The sequence below is a fragment of the Triturus cristatus genome, chromosome 10 (genome assembly GCF_964204655.1).
Source record: "Triturus cristatus chromosome 10, aTriCri1.1, whole genome shotgun sequence".
Classification (NCBI taxonomy): Eukaryota; Metazoa; Chordata; class Amphibia; order Caudata; family Salamandridae; genus Triturus; species Triturus cristatus.
The window spans coordinates 681,654,044-681,677,095 of NC_140593.1; the positions used below are offsets into that span (position 1 = coordinate 681,654,044).

General features: G+C 44.6%; 1 protein-coding gene across 1 annotated transcript in view; it reads left to right on the forward strand.

Moving 5' to 3' along the window:
* Positions 1-23,052, forward strand: part of TMEM114 (transmembrane protein 114) — a 797,325-nt gene that overhangs the window by 601,981 nt on the left and 172,292 nt on the right. The gene's annotated exons all lie outside the window — the stretch shown is intronic.

Here is a 23,052-nt window from a genome sequence, read left to right on the forward strand (position 1 = left end):
GCAATTGAAATGAGTAATATTATGCAAATGAGGTCATGTTGTTAGGCTCTGACTGAGCAGAATTAAGTGGATTCCTGTTTGTTTAAATAACAACTTTTGATTTGCCCTTGCTCAACCTCTAGCAAGGAAAAAGCTGTTCTCTTTTAAATATATCATCCACAATTATAGAGCTTTTCAAAGCACGAAGGGGCTCCAGAACACATTGGCAAGTGAAGCTCAATATTATTGAAATCCTGAAAGTAGAGGTAGTGGTGACATGTTTTTCTGCTCTGCTATCCATGAGGGAGTTCCCTAGAAGTGTTTAGTCAATCATTTGTATGCAATAAAAACAGTCTTGGTCGACATATGTAAAATCCATCGGACTTGCACTCTTTTATAGGAAATGCAAAAGTTTTTAAATGACAAGAAAATGGCTCTTATAAACCGACTCAGACTAGCAAGGACACGTCCTTAATGAGGTCCGGCCTCGTCAGGCCTGCATGATTGCAGATAGGACATCAGATGGATGCCGGACTTAAGACTTATGTAAGTAGCATGGTCTTTCTGAGCATTGAGTCAGGCTGAAGGCGGACAGCGGTTAATTGTAGGATTAAAGGGGAAACAGCCTTTACAACAGGGGCTGAGTCATGCATGCCGTTTCCCTGCAAGCTGAACCATGCTTGCCTTAACCACGTATATGCCTTAACCAAGCATTTGCGTGGTTAATGCAGTGCGCGGTCTAGATGCGCGGATGGGCAGGCACAGGAAGAGGAAGGATCGAGAGACGTGGTCTGGTAACTGGGGCTGGGGACGGGTTTTGGGGGGGTTGGGGGTAGATTTTAGGGTTTAGGGGTGGTTGGGGTTGTTTACAGGTCTGGGGGGGTTCCGGGTTGTTTTTAGGGCTCAGAAGAGGCCGGGTTGTTTTAGGGCTTGGAGGGGTCAGGGTTGTTTTTAGGGCTCGGGCGTGGGGTTGTTTATAGGGCGCAGGGTTGTTTTTTGGGTTCAGGGGGCTTTGGTTGTTTTTAGGGCTGGGAGAGCCAGGGTGTTTTTAGGGCTTGAGGGGAACAGGGTAGTTTTTAGGGTTTGGGAAAGGGGTTGTTTTAGGGCTCTGGAGGGTTGGAATTGTTTATTGGAATCAGGGGGCATCTGAGTTCTTTTTAGGACTTATGGAGGAGGGGACTGGAGTGTGATTTTTACCACACATATCCGTTTACCCGTCATGCCTTTGCCACAAAAGTGAGTGGTTAAGGCATGCATGGTAAAGAAATGTGTTGTTAAGACGCATTCATTATTCGGGCAGCATTATAGAGGCAGGCATGGTTTAGCCATGCGTACCTCTGTCATACATCCGGATTAAAGTCCTAAACTCACTAGGAGCGTAGCTGGGCAGAGTGCAGGTAGCAGGACATGAATCATTGAGTAATTAGTCATAGTTAAGTAGGGACTTGAGGGGATCAGAGTGCGGCAGATTGCTGAGAGCAGGTAGTGGTTTAAGTGCAAGATTTTAACTCACTATTAACCTGGCAAGGTTTACCACTAACTTTAGAAGAACTGTCATTTGCATCCTTAATGTAGCATCAGCACTTATGCATAGGCCATCCAGTGTGCAGAATTACGTGGATTACAAGTGAAACCCTGAGGTTCCACTGAGGAATGAGGATTTACAAATGGAATCAGTCATTCTGAGTCTTATCCTTTCAGTTATTCGCCATTCTCAACCATAGTTTCCCCTGGGTCTTAAAATCCCCATGGGACAGTAGCTTTTGTTACTGGCCCCATGAGATTTTTTGAGAACCTCATAATAAGTGGAGGTACTACTGTGAAAACGTGGACTAAACTTGGTGCAGCTGCATGGTTCTAGTGTGTATCTTGGTGTTAGCATTGGTTTCATGCCACAGCTGAAATGTTTGTCAGCTCTAAGCAAGTGTCTTAACGCCGACATATGCATTTCACTCTTGGTTTGCAACTGTGTGCTGGGGTCTATGGGAGCAGTTGTCCAATGATCTTCATTTGGACATACCTTGCCACTCCTCCCTATCTATCACTCTCCAGCACAGATTACGACCCCAACAAATATATGAATATCTGTGTAAGATATCTGTTCCCAGTTCCTCTGTATTTCATAGAGTGAACTGTACATATGTTACTTACTTTAGTAGATTAGCTTGCAGTAAAAACAAGAGTTTTCTCTGATGTACATTTTTGCTCATGTTAAGTCACCTGATGTCTGATCAAATTAGGAAATATTAATTTAGAGTTCGTCATGCCATAATTCTAGGCAGGGGTGGTTGAAGTGTTTCATTCGCCTATGGAACAAGTGGAATTTGGTGACTCGCCGCATGGTGCAATTATTTTCTCGTGATGTTCCAGAAATGTGAACTGAGGAGAGCAAGTAATTTTTGACATCTCCAAGCACGATTTTGAAATGCGGGTGGTCGCTGACAGAGGGCTGCTTCTCAAGTAGATTTGCTGCCTCTCAAGTAGATTTTCTACTTGAGCAGCTATAAAATCAACTCGAATGGTCGCGTTCTCTTAGGCATTGCATTGTGTTGTTTGCACTGATTTTTCATGCTGCTCGTGCCGCTGGAACTAAATTGCAGAGCGAGCAGCGGGACATGCATCTTTTCCGCCTGTTGGCAGAATCTCAAGGAGTTTTAACGTAACTCTGCGGAATTCCGTGTAGTGAAACTCCTTGAGTTCCACCCACCCATAATCCTATGGTGGGTTCCATCCACAACCCAGATCGGAAATCAGTTTTCAGCTCTGGCTAAGGTACAGAAATGAAAATACTGACCTCAAGAAAAGTCACACAATCCCTGATAAAGTTTTCAGCTGCATAAAGCAGAAAGCCATCCAGACGTTGCTGACAAGATTCAAACAATCTTTTTGTGCTCCTATAAGTTGCCTTTAGTGGGTATTGTTTGCCCAGACGTGGGTCCCGTGCTCGCTATGCCACTGGATTTAAGCTAGCCTGGCTCTAGAGGGCTGACACCTTGAAACCTGTCCCAGGGAGGATCTGGCCTGGCAGTTCGGACTAGACTGTTCTAATGGGGAGCAGGGGCAAGACTGATTTGCAAATGGCTGGGTTAAAACTGGGGTGACATGATGAGCAAAGAAAACAATGGGTTTTACCCAGATCTGTAACTGGGAGTGAATGTTTGACAATGTTTAGCATTCAGTTTATCATCTTTTTATGTTGCTATAAGTCACCCTTAATGGAAGGTTATGCTCAGACATGGGCTCCGTGCTAGCTATGCCACTGGATTCAAACTAGCCTGGCTGATGAACTGGATTCAAGCTAGCCTGGCTGATGAGGGGTGATACACTGAATCCAGTCCCAGAATGCTTGTTTTCTGGTCCAGGGAAGACCTTGCCTTGCAGTTCGGGCTGGACTGTTCCTATGGGGAGCAGGGCCAAGACTGAATTGCATATGTCTGGGTCCAAACTGGGGAGGCATGTTTTGAGATCACAAGACACACTTCTAGGATTTAGTGGATTTATTGTAGATTGGTACAACGACCCCCAGCGGCCTGCCTCTCAGCTCCTCAGGCAAGCTTCACTGCTGGGCTGGACAATCCAGATTCCAACAGTAGAACCTTTTTGCTAAGAGATGAAAGAGAAGCACTGAGACCACAGATTAAATGGAAACATAACACATCTCCTCTTCTTAATTGAAAATAAATGAACATTGACAAAATAAAATAAATAAAAAATATTAACAGAATGCAACTGTACTGCAATACATGAATGCATAAAAATTAGCAGTTAATTGAAACTCCCCAGTTTCTTTGGTCTAAATTTCAAACGTTCACTGGGAACTCTTCTACAATCTTCACCTGAATTATTGATGATTTCAGAATTTTTATTCATCCAAAATTTCACTTCAGTGTCATTACATTTGACAGCTCAACGTACATTCCACCACTTACCATCAGACAATTTAAGCAAATTACCTTCAACCTTTACCACTTTCTTCGACTCAGATAATTTGGAAGCACCCTTCTTTACAATATTACCAGAACACAATCTTACAAAATCACCTTCTTCATAAACCCTGCAACACTTTCCTGTCTTATCATTATGCCTTTTTTGGTAGGTATCTTGGTATTTTACCACCTTGGTGCGTAGATCTTCATCATTGATATTTCTCTTACCACTCCTGGCCATCCATGCCGGTACAGCCACAGTGCAAGGAACTCTGCCCTTAAGCAAACAAAAGGGAGTTTCTCCTGTTACTCAATGAGGATTGGTCCGGTAATTCCACATTTTCTTAACTTGTGTTCTCCAACACCCATTCATAGATACAGTCAATTGAATGTTTTCACCCAAAACTCAGTTAGAGCGTTCCACTAAACCATTTCACCTAGGATGAGAAACAGAAGTTCTCAAATGTTTGATGCCCCACTTCTTGAGAAAATCACTGAATTCTTCTGAAACAAATTGAGGACCATTATCTGTGAGAATTTTGGCAGGGCAACCCTCCCTCCGAAAAATCTCCTCACAAAATGCAATGACACTGCTGGATTTGACTCCACTGACAAATGCCACCCCAGGCCACTTTGAATAATAATCCATCATTACTATTGCATAATTCTCAGACACTCCCAAGCTATCAAATGGACCACATATATCAATGGCAAGCCTTTCCCACACTTTTTCTGGTAGCTTTGTAGAAGTTATGAGTGATTTTCTCAATATATGAGATTTATCACTACACGTGCAGGATACACATTCCCACACAAATCTTTCTATGTCTCTAGCCATGCCTGGCCACTAAAAATCCATTCTTGCTTTACTTTTGACAGCAGACATCCCACAAAGGCCCTCGTAATAAATCCATCAACCTAATCCTCAAAGATTCAGGCACAACCAACTTGTCACACCTTCTTACAACATCATCCACAACAGATAACTCCTCCCACACATCTTTATACATGAAGACATCATTGTCCATCCAAATGCCGTGGGCAAAGTTTTGATCACCTTCACTAAAACGGCATCAGCAGAAATAGCTTCCTTCCACTCATTCTCACTGATGGCCTGACATACATCTACAATGTTTGCCACCATCCATTCATCTTCATCTTTATAATCCTTTCCATCGCCCTCTACAGGTAAGTGAGACAAGCAGTCTGCATTCATGTTCTTCACCCCAGGGACATATTTCAAGTCAAACAAAAATTCTTGTAAACGAAAGCAATGCGTGGAGTAGCCCTACTAGCTCCTGCTGTGGTAAATATATCTAACAAACGTCTGTGATCTGTGTAAAGTTCCAACCTTGTGCCCCAAACATAAACACAAAAATGTTGTACGAACCACCAACAAGCTAGAGCTTCTTTTTCTATGGTGGAATTTGGCATCTCAGCACCCTTAAGGGTACGTGATGCAAAAGCCACCACCCTCTCCTTGCCTTCACTCCTTTGCATGAGTACAGCTCCCAGGCCTTTTAGCCGCCATTCATCACAGCGCTCTATCCATGTATTCCGGCACAAGGTCTTGCGCTGCCTATACTAGCTTAAAACTCTACCGAATGCAACCCATGTTTGTAGTATTTTGTGGATTAGCAGCTCCTCCGCTGGATCCATACCGCTCTTTATGAGCTTGTTTTTAAAAGGATTAACCATTGAAAAAGATTTTATACTTTCATCGCTGTAAGCATCTTACCTATAAGCGCTAGATAACATATTGCATAGAGAAGCATTCGGAACTCTTCTGTGGGTTGACCAACTCCTTTAAATATCTAGCACCAACTGTAAGATTGGTCCTAGATTTATTCTAAACCCATCAATTGGATCCCATGCTGTGATTTACATCTATTATTACCTGGACCTTATCAGCCTTTCAGAAACACTTACCTATTGAACATACTATTTGGAGGTGGAACTCCTGAGGAAGGCAGTAGTCTGCCGAAACGCGCGTTGAGTGACTACTTGGAAACCACCCGAAAATTGTGTTCAAATTAATAATTTGTGTATATTCTATATGGCTCATCAATGAAATGTATCTCTATCATAAAGAAATGAATTTTGAAAATTAACCTAAGAGTATGAATGCATGAAGGATGATTGTAGTTAGTATGTTGCACATATTATATGTTTTCATAGATCTATAATATATTCCATCCATAATCTTTTTTAAGTATATTATCATGTATAATAAATAAATTATTTTGTATTTTTCTAAATATTAGTGTCACTATTTTTATTTGACATGTTCTGATATTTTCATTAAGTTGAAGTTGCCCTAGATTATTTACAATATACATCTCCTAGGCCTTAACCACTGGCATTCTAGTGAGGATATGGACAAACCTGCGGACATTGCTAAGTTAGCATAAGTTAGTATATGTTTGGCTGGCATTTTGCCGCTTTTGCTCACGTTACTACATGCCACATTTCTCATAAACACTTTGCTTGCTCGCTGTCACATGAGAACTGTCTGCATTTCACATATTTAGTTGAACACTCTGCTCCTCATCTGTACAGCGTGTTCAAGGTCGAAAAACAATGAGCTCTGTTGATTTGCTTTGGTCAGTCTCACGTCCCTAGCCATAACAAAGTACACAGCTGCAAACCTGGAAATCTGGTGCTTTTAAGATTGCCTTACATGCATGTTAAGACACTTGGCGAAACGCTTTCCAGGATAGAAGAGGTGTGCTCATCCGGTGATGTAAATTCCTGCATCTGAACTCGGAGGTATGGGGTCCCCCTGACAAAGCCTGGAAGTCTTCTATAATTATAATAAACTAGCCTCTAGCATGGGGAGGGTGACAAGGTGCTATAGTCCTGTTTCCACCATCATTATAATGTGATTTCCCCTTTTGTTCTATAAGGAATTGTAACAATGCTGATATATTTGATCTTATGCATATTGCTGCTAGTATTGGCAAGTGTACTGCATTATAGAGCACGTTAGTTAAAATAAACATTTTAAACTATTCTTTGGCTCTATTTACTCATGTTGTGGACAAGTACGAGAGTTTGAACGAAAGATTGTTCTTGTTCCCACGTATCTTGAGAGGGATGGAGTAGCTTGTTCTAGAATGTCTAATCATTGGTAGCACGAAGAACGAATGAGACACTATAGCTAGTCGGATTGGGGTTCTGGGCACCGAGGTGGGTATTTTGGTGTACCACTACACACTGAGGTCCTGGTTTCCTGCGCATAGTTCTGTGTATGTGCAGAATCCCTGCAACAGCATCAGTTACAGTTATGGTTCTGTCTCGGGGGTTATATGGCCTTAAAGCAGTTGCGCTAGCCACAGCTTTCTTCACCGCCTCGAATGCTGACTGGCACTCATCTGTCCATTGAAATACCACCCCCTTTTTCATGAGTTCACACAAAGGATGTACCAATTCAGAAAAATGATATACAAATTTGTCATACTACTCGGCTACACCGAGAAATGATCTTAATTGATCCTTGTCATGTGGAGAAGGAGCTTTTTCTAAATCTTCCACTAGATTCAACTTAGGTTTGGTTCCATTGAATGACAATGTGTGTCCCAAATAATCTACTTCATGTTCACAGAATTTACATTTCTATAGGCTAATGGTGAGTCCAGAATATTCCAGCCTTGTAAGCACTTCCAACAAAATCTCATCATGGTGCTTTTCATCCTTTCCCCATATCAAGACATCGTCTTGGAACACCAACACAATTTTTACATCCTTCAAAATGCTTTTCATCACCCTTTTGAAACACGGCTGATGCTGAAGTAAGGCCAAAAGGCATTCGGATAAACTGAAATGCCCCTTCCGGTGTTATGAAGGACGTTAAATGCTTCGATTCAGGTTGCAAACGCACCTGGTGGTACGCACTGGATAAATCTAGTGTAGTAAAGTACCAACCACTAGCAACACTGGACAGCATTTCATTTATGCGTGGCAAAGGATATCTGTCCACCCATATACACTCATTTAAGTCTCTCAAGTCCACACACATGTGGATATTTCCATTAGGTTTGTGTGCGATTACAATCAGACTTAACCATTCAGATGCTTCCATTGGTTCTATGATCCCTTCCTTGCACAGCCTTTGTAGTTCATCCTTCAATTTTTCCTCTCAACGCCATTGGGACATTACAAACTTTGTGCACTTTAGGTATGGCATACTTCTATAACATAATCTGATGTTCAGACGTTTTGAAACATCCTAACCCTTCCTTAAACAAATTAGGACACTTCTCAACCCATTTGTTATCGTTAGAATTCGTTAATAAAACTTGTAAAGGGTGATTTGGATCTAAATGAAGTTTTTCTGGTCCTTCAACCCAATAAACATTTTCCTGCTTCTACCACATGAATGTTTGCTTCAGTCTTTCTCCCTTTAAACTGCACCTTAGCATTAACATATCCCAACACAGGTAATTTCATTCCACAATAGCCCTGAGGCTCAACGTCAGTTGAGGTTAATTCTGTGGCTCCCAACTCTCCCCACTTCTGCTTGTTCCCCTTTCAAAGTGAAAGGGGAACAAGAGTCTGCCCACATATGTACATCAACATTATTTATATAAACAATACACTTAGGAGGCACATATACATCCGTTGTTTTTTTTTGTCTGAACTGTTAACATTTCCCACCACCATCACTTCTAAATCTGTATCTCTCTCGCCTTGTGCATCGCTTGTGGAATGAGATATAGTGGTGTTGTTAATCACGTTTACAGATTTCTTTTGTTTGTGGAAATCTTTTGCCTTACAAACTCTCGAAAAATGTCCTATTCTTTTGCATTTGTAGCAACGGCTCTTAGAAGCAGGACAAAGACTGGCTTCAGCAGTGTGTCTATTACTACCGCACCTATAGCATAATCTTTTATAACTCCCTTCTTGCTTTATAATAGGGTTTTTGTTATCTTCACTGTCTGCCTATGCAGTTTTCTTGGTAGGATTCAACATGCATACTTTGCTTTGATCTACATCACTTTTTGGTTTAGTATCAGCTAATTCTTTAACATATTGAGAGGTATTTTCAATACGGCTGGCAATCTCTAACATGGGATCTTTCAAATCCAACAATTTTTCTTGGACCTTCATATTGTTGGTTCTATTTATTAGTTGATCCCTGATGATCTCATCCCTTAGCTCCTTAAACCTACAGGTTACAGCTAACGTTCTCAAAGCAGCTACATATTGCTCCATTTTTTCACCTTGTTTTTGAGAACGTGAGAAGAATTTATGCCTCTCAACTACTATGCTCAACTTCTTTCCAAAATTGTCAGCTAATGCCGACATGGCATTCTCATACACACCATCCTCATCATCATCTGATTCGGCATCAACATTACTTACACTTGGCTGGAAATTTGGTAAAGTGTTTAAAACCTTTCTACCCTCCACTCCAAGACTGAGTTTTAGTATAGCTAATTTTCTTTTTGCTATAAACACTTCTCCTCCAATGGCTTCTAAGTATGTAGTAAAGGATTCCTTCCAATCCTCCAACTCCATGCAAGTGGGACCAGGTTCTTGCAAGAACGGAGGAGGAATAGATTGTGTTGCCATAACTTAATCAAAACAATGTGAGTTTGTTGCAGTGTAAGTGTAAAATGTGTTCAAATGCACCCAAAATTGATAAAGGAAATAAATTCAGAGGCAAACCTGCAATAACCAAAGAAATATGCACAAATCAGATAAACAAGTAGTAACCATTCAAATTGGTGACAGGATAATAAATGGTGAGATTTTCACAGTAAGTAACTGTCACTTGAACAAAACAAAAAATCCGTAAAACACGAGCCCTAATGCGCTGCGTGTGGTGTCTTAGACTTGCTGCTGAATAGAAATAATCCAATTTGAAATAATCCAACTAACGAACTGCGAAGTTCCAACTCACTGTTCCAGTTCACGTCGCGTTGATCTGTTAAGTCCCAATCTCACCACTCCAAATGTGTGACAGATGGCCGAAATATACAAAATAAATTAGAAATGACGGCACGCACGTTATGTGTGTCACAACGCTGCCTGCGATAGCCAAAGAGTCACCGTAACTAGGTAACGAGGATGACAACACACACTATGGGAAATTCAAAATGGCGGCACGCACATCATGTGCGTCACCAGGCCGTCACCAGGCCGCCTCCAATTGCCAAAGAGTCACCATAACTAGGTAACCAGGATGACGACATCACACCTAATAAATGTGAATGTCAAGTACGTAGAAGACAAACAAAAAGGATACTCGCGTGATGATTTACCAGGACGTCATTGCACGTTGTTGCCTGGCAAGCGGTCACGCGATGTTCCCACGCTCCAAGAAGCAGTTGCCAGGTAACAGGATCTCCACACTTTGTTGCCAGGGATGCAGTCACGCGATTCTCCCTCACTCCAGGAATCAGTTGCTAGGTCACGAGCAGCGCAGTTGCCAGGTCTCGAGCAACACAACATGCGGTGAGTGTTTACCTTTAAACTCCAACTGCCTTTCCTTGTCTTGCTCAACAGAATTCACAGAAATAGTCAAAAAGCACCTTTTGGGACACATATCTCACAGCAGGCGAAATGCAGGTTTAACAGCACGATGGTCACAACTGGGGGTCGACAGATACCAAAAGGTATCAAAAGAAATCCAATTGTGTCGCAGTCTTTATCAAAGATAAATCCTACCTAGGATCTGATGTTTGTCCTCTATAAAGGTGGATCCTTTATACATCACAAGACAGACTCCTAGGATTTAGTGGATTTATTGTAGATTGGTACAACAACCCCCAGCGGCCAGCCGCTCAGCTCCTCAGCCAAGACTCTACAATCCAGATTCCACAGTAGAACATTGTTGCTAAGAGATGAAAGAGAAGCACTGAGACCACAGATTAAATGTAAACATAACAGCATGTTGAGCAAAAAACTGATGGATTCATCTCAAATCTATGGGGGTGAATGTTTGACAATGTTCAGCATTCCGTCCATCATCTTTTTGTGTTGCTATAAGATTCAAAGAGTAAACAGGAACCGAGAGATACCCCAAAAGTGTTTTTCATACTTTTTATCCAGCAGTTATAGTAAAGTCACCACAGGCAAAGTTCAATACCCTAACATAGATGACTCCATTAGCAATGTTGGCGATACCCAGGTTCTCTACGACTTAGATAGACTTCTGTTTCTCTTCACCTCTCTTTCTCCCTGCACTCATGTAACTTACTTTATGATTTCTCTTACAGTCTATTAAGATCACAATACATTTGGTGCTGTTTAAATGGTGAATTTGAATTATTTTGCTGTTGCACTGTCTTGTGCTATATGCAAATCACAGTATTGTTGCACAGAATTTTTCTCTTTCCATTACATGTTATTAGATTCATGTATTTATACATCGAAAGACATATGTTTTTGGTTTTGTTTCTTACTTTATCTATACAGGTGAAAACATGTACTGTCTCTATGAAAAAGGATCCAGTTATGGTGTAGATTCCGATCCTGGAAAAACCGGGTACGAATCGTCGGACGGAGCGTTTTCTCCGTCCGACTCGTACCCGGTAAAAATACCTTACAAACATGCAAGTACGATTCGTACGGAAACACCATTTCCGTACGAATCGTAAAAAACACCGACCGACGAAAATATACATACCAATGTGATCTGGGAATGCTCCGATGTGACGTCGGGACGCATGCTGGCTGCGGTTCACGAACCAGGAAGTACGATCCGCACCGACGTCACCCCGCACGGGCGACGCGCCCAAGGAGCACCTGTACGCGATGGACAGCCATGGACCCGAACCTACGTGTCATCCCAGCCCTCATAGCAGTCCACCAGCTCTACAGGCACCGACGCAGACGCCGCAGAAGGTCAGAATAACACCCAGGGGCAAAGGGGGGGGGGGCAGGGGCAGGACACATAACCCCCACACAAGTCACAAATCGCACATGCCCTGGACATACCTGACCTGCAGGACCTGGTCACCTCGAGGGGGTGGGGGCGTGTCCAGCAACGCAAGCATCCGCCACAACGGAAGTGGATGTTGACGCGAACCGGCAACACAACAATACCGGTACGTACCGTCCCCAGGCCTTAAGAGCGTGGGTACGGGCTGTACCCAGGCCTGCAAACCGTGGGTACAGGAATGTACGGAGCGTACCCCCACCCGTGTATGAATGGAGCGTACCCCCACCCCACCAGTGTATGTACGGACCGTAACCCCACCCCACCAGTGTATGTACGGAGCGTACCCACACCCGTGTATGAATGGTGCGTAACCCCACCCGTTTATGAATGGAGCATACCCCCACCCCACCAGTGTATGTATGGACCGTACCCCCACCCCACCAGTGTATGTACGGAGCGTACCCACACCTGTGTATGAATGGACCGTACCCCCACCCCACCAGTGTATGTACGGACCGTACCCCCACCCCACCAGTGTATGTACGGAGCGTACCCCCACCCGTGTATGAATGGAGTGTACCCCCACCCCACCAGTGTATGTACGGACCGTACCCCCACCCCACCAGTGTATGTACGGAGCGTACAAAAACAAAAGAATGGGTGTCAAGGGAAAGAACGCGCAACCTGCAAAATTTCACACAATTAGTAATTTTGATCCACAATTATCCAGTACGGTGCTTCCAACTTGAGGATAGGCACCCTAATCCTCAAAACAACAATCAAAGATTGATTCACGTATTTTCTCTTGTTGAAGCACTCGCAAATTAACCATCCACGTCTCCTGTTACAGTCACAAAACTAGAAACACATTAATGTGGGCTTCTCTTCTTCTTTTATTTTCATTAGAATCTCCAAACTTCTTTATTCATACCATTCTTCCACTCCCAACGCGTTTCGTCGATAGGGATTAACCCATGCGTCCTCAATCCTTCATTTTTTGGTTGATGTGTTACTCTTATAGCTTCTATTACCGTATTTCCTTTGCATAAGTTATCAAACAGTTCTGCAGCCAGTCTGTCTCTGTCCAGATTATCGCTCATCATAACAGTTTAAAGTGTTTGCGGTGCAGCTACCCTTAATTGGTACAAAAACAAAAGAATGGGTGTCAAGGGAAAGAACGCGCAACCTGCAAAATTTCACACAATTAGTAATTTTGATCCACAATTATCCAGTACGGTGCTTCCAACTTGAGGATAGGCACCCTAATCCTCAAAACAACAATCAAAGATTGATTCACGTATTTTCTCTTGTTGAAGCACTCGCAAATTAACCATCCACGTCTCCTGTTACAGTCACAAAACTAGAAACACATTAATGTGGGCTTCTCTTCTTCTTTTATTTTCATTAGAATCTCCAAACTTCTTTATTCATAACATTCTTCCACTCCCAACGCGTTTCGTCGATAGGGATTAACCCATGCGACCTCAATCCTTCATTTTTTGGTTGATTTGTTACTCTTATAGCTTCTATTACCGTATTTCCTTTGCATAAGTTATCAAACAGTTCTGCAGCCAGTCTGTCTCTGTCCAGATTATCGCTCATCATAACAGTTTAAAGTGTTTGCGGTGCAGCTACCCTTAATTGGTACAAAAACAAAAGAATGGGTGTCAAGGGAAAGAACGCGCAACCTGCAAAATTTCACACAATTAGTAATTTTGATCCACAATTATCCAGTACGGTGCTTCCAACTTGAGGATAGGCACCCTAATCCTCAAAACAACAATCAAAGATTGATTCACGTATTTTCTCTTGTTGAAGCACTCGCAAATTAACCATCCACGTCTCCTGTTACAGTCACAAAACTAGAAACACATTAATGTGGGCTTCTCTTCTTCTTTTATTTTCATTAGAATCTCCAAACTTCTTTATTCATAACATTCTTCCACTCCCAACGCGTTTCGTCGATAGGGATTAACCCATGCGACCTCAATCCTTCCTTTTTTGGTTGATTTGTTACTCTTATAGCTTCTATTACCGTATTTCCTTTGCATAAGTTATCAAACAGTTCTGCAGCCAGTCTGTCTCTGTCCAGATTATCGCTCATCATAACAGTTTAAAGTGTTTGCGGTGCAGCTACCCTTAATTGGTACAAAAACAAAAGAATGGGTGTCAAGGGAAAGAACACGCAACCTGCAAAATTTCACACAATTAGTAATTTTGATCCACAATTATCCAGTACGGTGCTTCCAACTTGAGGATAGGCACCCTAATCCTCAAAACAACAATCAAAGATTGATTCACGTATTTTCTCTTGTTGAAGCACTCGCAAATTAACCATCCACGTCTCCTGTTACAGTCACAAAACTAGAAACACATTAATGTGGGCTTCTCTTCTTCTTTTATTTTCATTAGAATCTCCAAACTTCTTTATTCATAACATTCTTCCACTCCCAACGCGTTTCGTCGATAGGGATTAACCCATGCGACCTCAATCCTTCATTTTTTGGTTGATTTGTTACTCTTATAGCTTCTATTACCGTATTTCCTTTGCATAAATTATCAAACAGTTCTGCAGCCAGTCTGTGTCTGTCCAGATTATCGCTCATCATAACAGTTTAAAGTGTTTGCGGTGCAGCTACCCTTAATTGGTACAAAAACAAAAGAATGGGTGTCAAGGGAAAGAACGCGCAACCTGCAAAATTTCACACAATTAGTAATTTTGATCCACAATTATCCAGTACGGTGCTTCCAACTTGAGGATAGGCACCCTAATCCTCAAAACAACAATCAAACATTGATTCACGTATTTTCTCTTGTTGAAGCACTCGCAAATTAACCATCCACGTCTCCTGTTACAGTCACAAAACTAGAAACACATTAATGTGGGCTTCTCTTCTTCTTTTATTTTCATTAGAATCTCCAAACTTCTTTATTCATAACATTCTTCCACTCCCAACGCGTTTCGTCGATAGGGATTAACCCATGCGACCTCAATCCTTCATCTTTTGGTTGATTTGTTACTCTTATAGCTTCTATTACCGTATTTCCTTTGCATAAGTTATCAAACAGTTCTGCAGCCAGTCTGTCTCTGTCCAGATTATCGCTCATCATAACAGTTTAAAGTGTTTGCGGTGCAGCTACCCTTAATTGGTACAAAAACAAAAGAATGGGTGTCAAGGGAAAGAACGCGCAACCTGCAAAATTTCACACAATTAGTAATTTTGATCCACAATTATCCAGTACGGTGCTTCCAACTTGAGGATAGGCACCCTAATCCTCAAAACAACAATCAAAGATTGATTCACGTATTTTCTCTTGTTGAAGCACTCGCAAATTAACCATCCACGTCTCCTGTTACAGTCACAAAACTAGAAACACATTAATGTGGGCTTCTCTTCTTCTTTTATTTTCATTAGAATCTCCAAACTTCTTTATTCATAACATTCTTCCACTCCCAATGCGTTTCGTCGATAGGGATTAACCCATGCGACCTCAATCCTTCATTTTTTGGTTGATTTGTTACTCTTATAGCTTCTATTACCGTATTTCCTTTGCATAAGTTATCAAACAGTTCTGCAGCCAGTCTGTCTCTGTCCAGATTATCGCTCATCATAACAGTTTAAAGTGTTTGCGGTGCAGCTACCCTTAATTGGTACAAAAACAAAAGAATGGGTGTCAAGGGAAAGAACGCGCAACCTGCAAAATTTCACACAATTAGTAATTTTGATCCACAATTATCCAGTACGGTGCTTCCAACTTGAGGATAGGCACCCTAATCCTCAAAACAACAATCAAAGATTGATTCACGTATTTTCTCTTGTTGAAGCACTCGCAAATTAACCATCCACGTCTCCTGTTACAGTCACAAAACTAGAAACACATTAATGTGGGCTTCTCTTCTTCTTTTATTTTCATTAGAATCTCCAAACTTCTTTATTCATAACATTCTTCCACTCCCAACGCGTTTCGTCGATAGGGATTAACCCATGCGACCTCAATCCTTCATTTTTTGGTTGATTTGTTACTCTTATAGCTTCTATTACCGTATTTCCTTTGCATAAGTTATCAAATAGTTCTGCAAGTTGGGAGCACCGTACTGGATAATTGTGGATCAAAATTACTAATTGTGTGAAATTTTGCAGGTTGCGCGTTCTTTCCCTTGACACCCATTCTTTTGTTTTTGTACCAATTAAGGGTAGCTGCACCGCAAACACTTTACACTGTTATGATGAGCGATAATCTGGACAGAGACAGACTGGCTGCAGAACTGTTTGATAACTTATGCAAAGGAAATACGGTAATAGAAGCTATAAGAGTAACAAATCAACCAAAAAATGAAGGATTGAGGTCGCATGGGTTAATCCCTATCGACGAAACGCGTTGGGAGTGGAAGAATGTTATGAATAAAGAAGTTTGGAGATTCTAATGAAAATAAAAGAAGAAGAGAAGCCCACATTAATGTGTTTCTAGTTTTGTGACTGTCACAGGAGACGTGGATGGTTAATTTGCGAGTGCTTCAACAAGAGAAAATACGTGAATCAATCTTTGATTGTTGTTTTGAGGATTAGGGTGCCTATCCTCAAGTTGGAAGCACCGTACTGGATAATTGTGGATCAAAATTACTAATTGTGTGAAATTTTGCAGGTTGCGCGTTCTTTCCCTTGACACCCATTCTTTTGTTTTTGTACCAATTAAGGGTAGCTGCACCGCAAACACTTTAAACTGTTATGATGAGCGATAATCTGGACAGAGACAGACTGGCTGCAGAACTGTTTGATAATTTATGCAAAGGAAATACGGTAATAGAAGCTATAAGAGTAACAAATCAACCAAAAAATGAAGGATTGAGGTCGCATGGGTTAATCCCTATCGACGAAACGCGTTGGGAGTGGAAGAATGTTATGAATAAAGAAGTTTGGAGATTCTAATGAAAATAAAAGAAGAAGAGAAGCCCACATTAATGTGTTTCTAGTTTTGTGACTGTAACAGGAGACGTGGATGGTTAATTTGCGAGTGCTTCAACAAGAGAAAATACGTGAATCAATCTTTGATTGTTGTTTTGAGGATTAGGGTGCCTATCCTCAAGTTGGAAGCACCGTACTGGATAATTGTGGATCAAAATTACTAATTGTGTGAAATTTTGCAGGTTGCGCGTTCTTTCCCTTGACACCCATTCTTTTGTTTTTGTACCAATTAAGGGTAGCTGCACCGCAAACACTTTAAACTGTTATGATGAGCGATAATCTGGACAGAGACAGACTGGCTGCAGAACTGTTTGATAACTTATGCAAAGAAAATACGGTAATAGAAGCTATAAGAGTAACAAATCAACCAAAAAATGAAGGATTGGGGTCGCATGGGTTAATCCCTATTGACGAAACGCGTTGGGAGTGGAAGAATGTTATGAATAAAGAAGTTTGGAGATTCTAATGAAAATAAAAGAAGAAGAGAAGCCCACATTAATGTGTTTCTAGTTTTGTGACTGTAACAGGAGACGTGGATGGTTAATTTGCGAGTGCTTCAACAAGAGAAAATACGTGAATCAATCTTTGATTGTTGTTTTGAGGATTAGGGTGCCTATCCTCAAGTTGGAAGCACCGTACTGGATAATTGTGGATCAAAATTACTAATTGTGTGAAATTTTGCAGGTTGCGCGTTCTTTCCCTTGACACCCATTCTTTTGTTTTTGTACCAATTAAGGGTAGCTGCACCGCAAACACTTTAAACTGTTATGATGAGCGATAATCTGGACAGAGACAGACTGGCTGCAGAACTGTTTGATAACTTATGCAAAGGAAATACGGTAATAGAAGCTATAAGAGTAACAAATCAACCAAAAAATGAAGGATTGAGGTCGCATGGGTTAATCCCTATCGACGAAACGCGTTGGGAGTGGAAGAATGTGATGAATAAAGAAGTTTGGAGATTCTAATGAAAATAAAAGAAGAAGAGAAGCCCACATTAATGTGTTTCTAGTTTTGTGACTGTAACAGGAGACGTGGATGGTTAATTTGCGAGTGCTTCAACAAGAGAAAATATATGTACGGAGCGTACCCACACCCGTGTATGCATGCAGCGTACCAACTCCCCACCCGTGTATGTACGGACCGTACCCCCACCCCACCAGTGTATGTACGGAGCGTACCCACACCCATGTATGAATGGAGGGTACCCACACCCGTGTATGTCCCGACCGTACATGCCCAGACATAGGAGGGGTGTGTGCCTATCACTCCCAGCAGTGCCCAGACATAGGAGGGGTGGGTGCAGAGTCCTCCCAGCAGTGCCCAGACACAGGAGGGGTGTGTGCAGAGTCCTCCCAGCAGTGCCCAGACACAGGAGGGGTGTGTGCCTATCACTCCCATCAGTGCCCAGACATAGGAGGGGTGGGTGCAGAGTCCTCCCAGCGGTGCCCAGACACAGGAGGGGTGTGTGCAGAGTCCTCCCAGCAGTGCCCAGACACAGGAGGGGTGTGTGCCTATCATTCCCAGCAGTGCCCAGACATAGGAGGGGTGGGTGCAGAGTCCTCCCAGCAGTGCCCAGACATAGGAGGGGTGTGTGCCTATCACTCCCAGCAGTGCCCAGACACAGGAGGGGTGTGTGCCTATCACTCCCAGCAGTGCCCAGACATAGGAGGGGTGGGTGCAGAGTCCTCCCAGCAGTGCCCAGACACAGGAGGGGTGTGTGCAGAGTCTTCCCAGCAGTGTCCAGACACAGGAGTGGTGTGTGCCTATCACTCCCAGCAGTGCCCAGACATAGGAGGGGTGGGTGCAGAGTCCTCCCAGCAGTGCCCAGACATAGGACGGGTGGGTGCAGAGTCCCCCCAGTTGTGCCCATGGAAAGAAAGGGGTTGAGTACACACAGATACAATGCCCACAATTGTCAGTCAGGTGCTCAAAGACCCAGCAGAACACGAAACACATGTGTGCGAGGCTGGGAGTACACACATGCATACTGCGGAAAAGGGAACATGTACACATGAAGTCCTGTCAATATACTCCAGTCACAAGTACAGTGACCCCCAAGGATGACACAAATGATGCAGGTGGAGACCTTGGCCAGCATGCAGGGCCAAAGTTGAAGGGGTCCGTCTCACACCCAGTAAATGTAGACACAGCACTGCACAAATGTCTTCACATCACCCTGCAGGGAAGATGTCAGGGTCCACAGAGGAAGCTACACACCTTGGGACAATGTCACCATGCAGTAACAGCTAACATGAGCAAAGTTTGATAGCAAATGCCGTGTGATGGCACACAGATAACAGGGTCCACCCCATAAACAGCACACTACAACATATCCCAGACACCTAACACATTATCGCCACCCCAAATCATGGCGCAGCACCACCAACAGCAATGCCAGAAAAGCAGTGGTGTGCCAAGGAAAATAAAATAGCTTTTTTCAGCAATGTTGTAAAATGAATTGTACGAAGAGTTCAAAATGCACAAGGCCAATAGGGCAGTCCATAGTTCCAATCCAGGTGGGGGACACATTGGGATGCGTGTCCCCTAGCTTGCCTGCACAGTTCAGACTACCTTGTCATCCACGGGGGGCATCATGTGGGGGGGAAGGACCAGGCACCGCAGGGATAGGAGGGGCAAGGGTAGGTGTTGTGGGTGCAGGGACGGACGACTCCAGCACAGGGGGTGGGGCAGCGCCAAAGGTGGATTGGAGCACGGCGCAGCACACTACTGCCAGGTCGCCCAGCGTCTCCCCTGCACCCGAAGGAACCACAGGCCCCAAGGAGGGGGGGGGTCGCAGGGATGGGTCGCAGCGCTACCCGGGGAGGGTGTGGACAGGGGGGGGAATCAACCACCCTGACCGGGGACTCCTTTGACCGCTTGCGGGGTGGTGTCACTGTGGGGCTCAGGGACAGAGCGGCCATGAAGGAGTCCTTGGTGGAATCCTGGCCAGGAGAGCTGAGGGGAGTGGATTTGGAGGGTGGTGGTCGTGAGGAATGTGGACTCCCACTCTGGCTGCGTGTCTTCTGTTTCCCCCCCGACCCAGTGGGTGTGCCTACTTCACCCTGTGTGTGCGTGACAGGAGGTGTGCGCTTTGCCTTCCCTGGTGGTGTGGTGCCTGTGTCTGGTGGTGTGCGTGCATGGCTACGTCTGGGTGTGCTGTGGACAGGCATGGGAGTGGGAAGTGTGGATGCTGCAGGGGTAGGGGGGGACATAGCGCTGCAGGAGACCCAATGCTGCAGTCAGTGTCGAGTCTATGGACTTCAGCAAGTAGCGTTGGTCAGACTGCGCAGCTGAAATGCCCTCCATGTATGCCTCCATCTGGTTGATCACTTGGCTGTGGCCGTGGAGGACATTAAGCATCGCAGTCTGACCAACCTGCAACTGCCGCAGGATGTCCACAGACTCTGCATTGGTGGCAGCAGTGGAGACAGGGGCAGGGGGTGCGGTGCCTGGCAAGAAGGAGACACGTGGTGACCTAGCACGGCGGGAAGGGACACGAGCAAGTGGGAGGCCGGTGAGAGGAATGGAGGGGGCGGGTAGCGATGGAGTGCTGGTGTCAGCTGTGGGAGCAGCCTCCGCCCCCTCGGAGTGCTCTGCCTCGGACCCGTCTGCGTCATAGTCGGTGGTGGTTTGACTGGACAGGTCCTCCTCTGCACTCCCGTCGGCCTCCGTGCCACTCGATGTGCCAGACAACTCTGCACTGCTGGCACTGGTGCTCGCTCCCTCCTCACGGTCCGTGCCAGTGTCTCCCTCCTAGTCCCCGACGATGCTGTGGGCAAGGTGAAGAGACAGGAGAAATCAGACACCTGTATACATATGTCACATGAGTCAACTCTACATAGGTCACAGTGCATAGCCTGAAAAGCTACAAGAGTAACATCTACAATACAAGGTACATATGTAGTCCCTGCAACACACAGTTTGTTGGCCCACCATGCCACTGTTAAAATATGGAGAGCATGACACAATAGCAAATAACTTGATATCAAATTGTACAGAGGAGCCAGGCTCTGGGGACAATCTAGCACAGCATCAGCGACACACAGCGTAGCCAAGAAAGGGATGAGCAGGAACCATGTCTAGCAACTCTTGGGACATGCTGCAAAGGTAATACTGAAAACGATGGCCAACATGACTTGGGCACTGCACCTTGAGTGTTTGGCCACACAAACATCACACACTGGCCAGACCGAGCAAGGAGACTTCAGGTTTGGACATGTAGGCCTTGCCCGCACCAACCACCCCCCTACCTGAGACAATGTGATTGAGACAGAGGAAGTACTTACACCTCTTAGTCTGGGATGAAAACACATGGCCTGCAATTAATCCTGATCGCACACAAACTACCCCTGGTGCGCCTGTCCACACATATCACTGACAAACAACCATCATCAGATAGTTGTACCAAGACAAACAGGCACTGGCCCCTGTGAGTATGCACCAGCTAATTTAGGTCACCCTGTACAGTGGACACATGTAGCACAGTATACGTGAATTCTAATGAGGCCATGGTACTATGACACAGGGCCCAAACTATGCTGAAGAAACAGAGAATGTCCACATTGTCTGATGACACACATGATACCTAGGAAAAGGTGCCCCAGGGGACTGTAGTGGCCACACTACTCCATGGCCCTGGATGGATCTGACTGGAACACAAGCCACCATCCCTGCACTATGCACATCTCACACTCAAGCACATCATGTCAGAGGGCACAACATTCGACATGCAGGCAGTAAGGCAGTACACATGAAACACATACTCCCATGTCGGGACTCAGCATCAGTGCCAACTAACATGGACCCCACAATGAGTGAACTGGCCAGGGCACAGGCAACGTGCAAAAACCTGTTACACACCACCCCCACACATGATTCTGCAAGCATTGGGCACTTGGAGTTACTGCCAGCCTAGATGACCTTGTGCAAGAGTGACTACACACTGACCAGGGAACACATGGCAAGGAGGGGAAGGGAGGAAGAACAGCAACGCTTTACTTTGGGGAACAGGATATGCACTGCACATTTAAACCCTGGCAGTGTATCCATGCAACTGCGCACTTCCAAAAGCTGGTGACACACAACAAACACACATGTACCTATCCCCTTCCTGCCGCTGCCCCTCCGCTAGGCGCCTATCCAAGTCAGGGAAGACCACCGCCAGCACACGCTTATGGATGTGGGTCAGACGGCGGCGCCCACGGTTTTTGTGGCTCTCAGGTGAGTCCCCCAGCAGGAGCCGTGCGATCCTCCGCGTCCAGCACCGGATGTCCTGCCAGCGTTTCCTCACCTGGGCTAGGCGCCGCTTCCGACCATCCGTCCTCCTCACGGAACTGACGGCTTGCTTCCAGATCTCCCCCTTGGCACAGACGCCTACCTGTGAGGATGCAAAAGTGACAATACATCAATCCACCTTATCAATGATACAGAGACACACATATTACAAATCATGCATGTTTGAACTGGCCACAGTATGCAGCCAACTCATTGCACCTTTGTCATAGTGACATCATTCTCCTGGGAATGGGCAAATGCAGTAGGTGCCATTGAAAGCACACAGGTGGCATGAGGGGTGCAACACAATCAATGATGCAGGCTCACACTGTGCATCCCAAGCTACAACAGGAATCTGAACAGTACCCCTAAGCAGTCACATGCCCCAGCCCACTTACGCCACCTCAGCAGAGTACACAGACACACACAGGCACTGAACAATCACCTGGCATTGGCAACTGCCGCTACAAACCTCACTCTGCACATGTGCCACTAGACTGGGGGTGTCACAGATGTGGGGCTGTCTCAGCACGGCAGACATCCAGCACAGCTCCCTGCTCACATCAGATGGCCAGGGTGTATCCATCCCACATGCAGCTGGGGTGCAACACTCCACACATGCACACACCCACATGGCAGGGGACTCACACACACACACCAATGTCCAGGGGACGAACACATCATTTGGACACTCTCACCACAGGTACACAGAACAGACACACATCTGTGGGTCCTGGTACCTGTCACCCTGGGGGGAGCACAGACTCACATCAGGACTGTAGGAACAACATTTCCAGGAGGATTAGGCAGTCCGAAAGCGGCATGCACCATGCAGTGATCGTCACAGTAAGCACCATGCTAGTGCGTTGTGCACACAGGAACTACAGCATGCTCTGCATGGAAGACATGAGCCCTTCCATCCCCCTGGGAACCACTATGAAGAACCCTGCATGTCTGTCACACCTGGACACAATGCCAGAAGTCACAGTAAAAATGAGGGGCACAGTTTAAGCTAGTG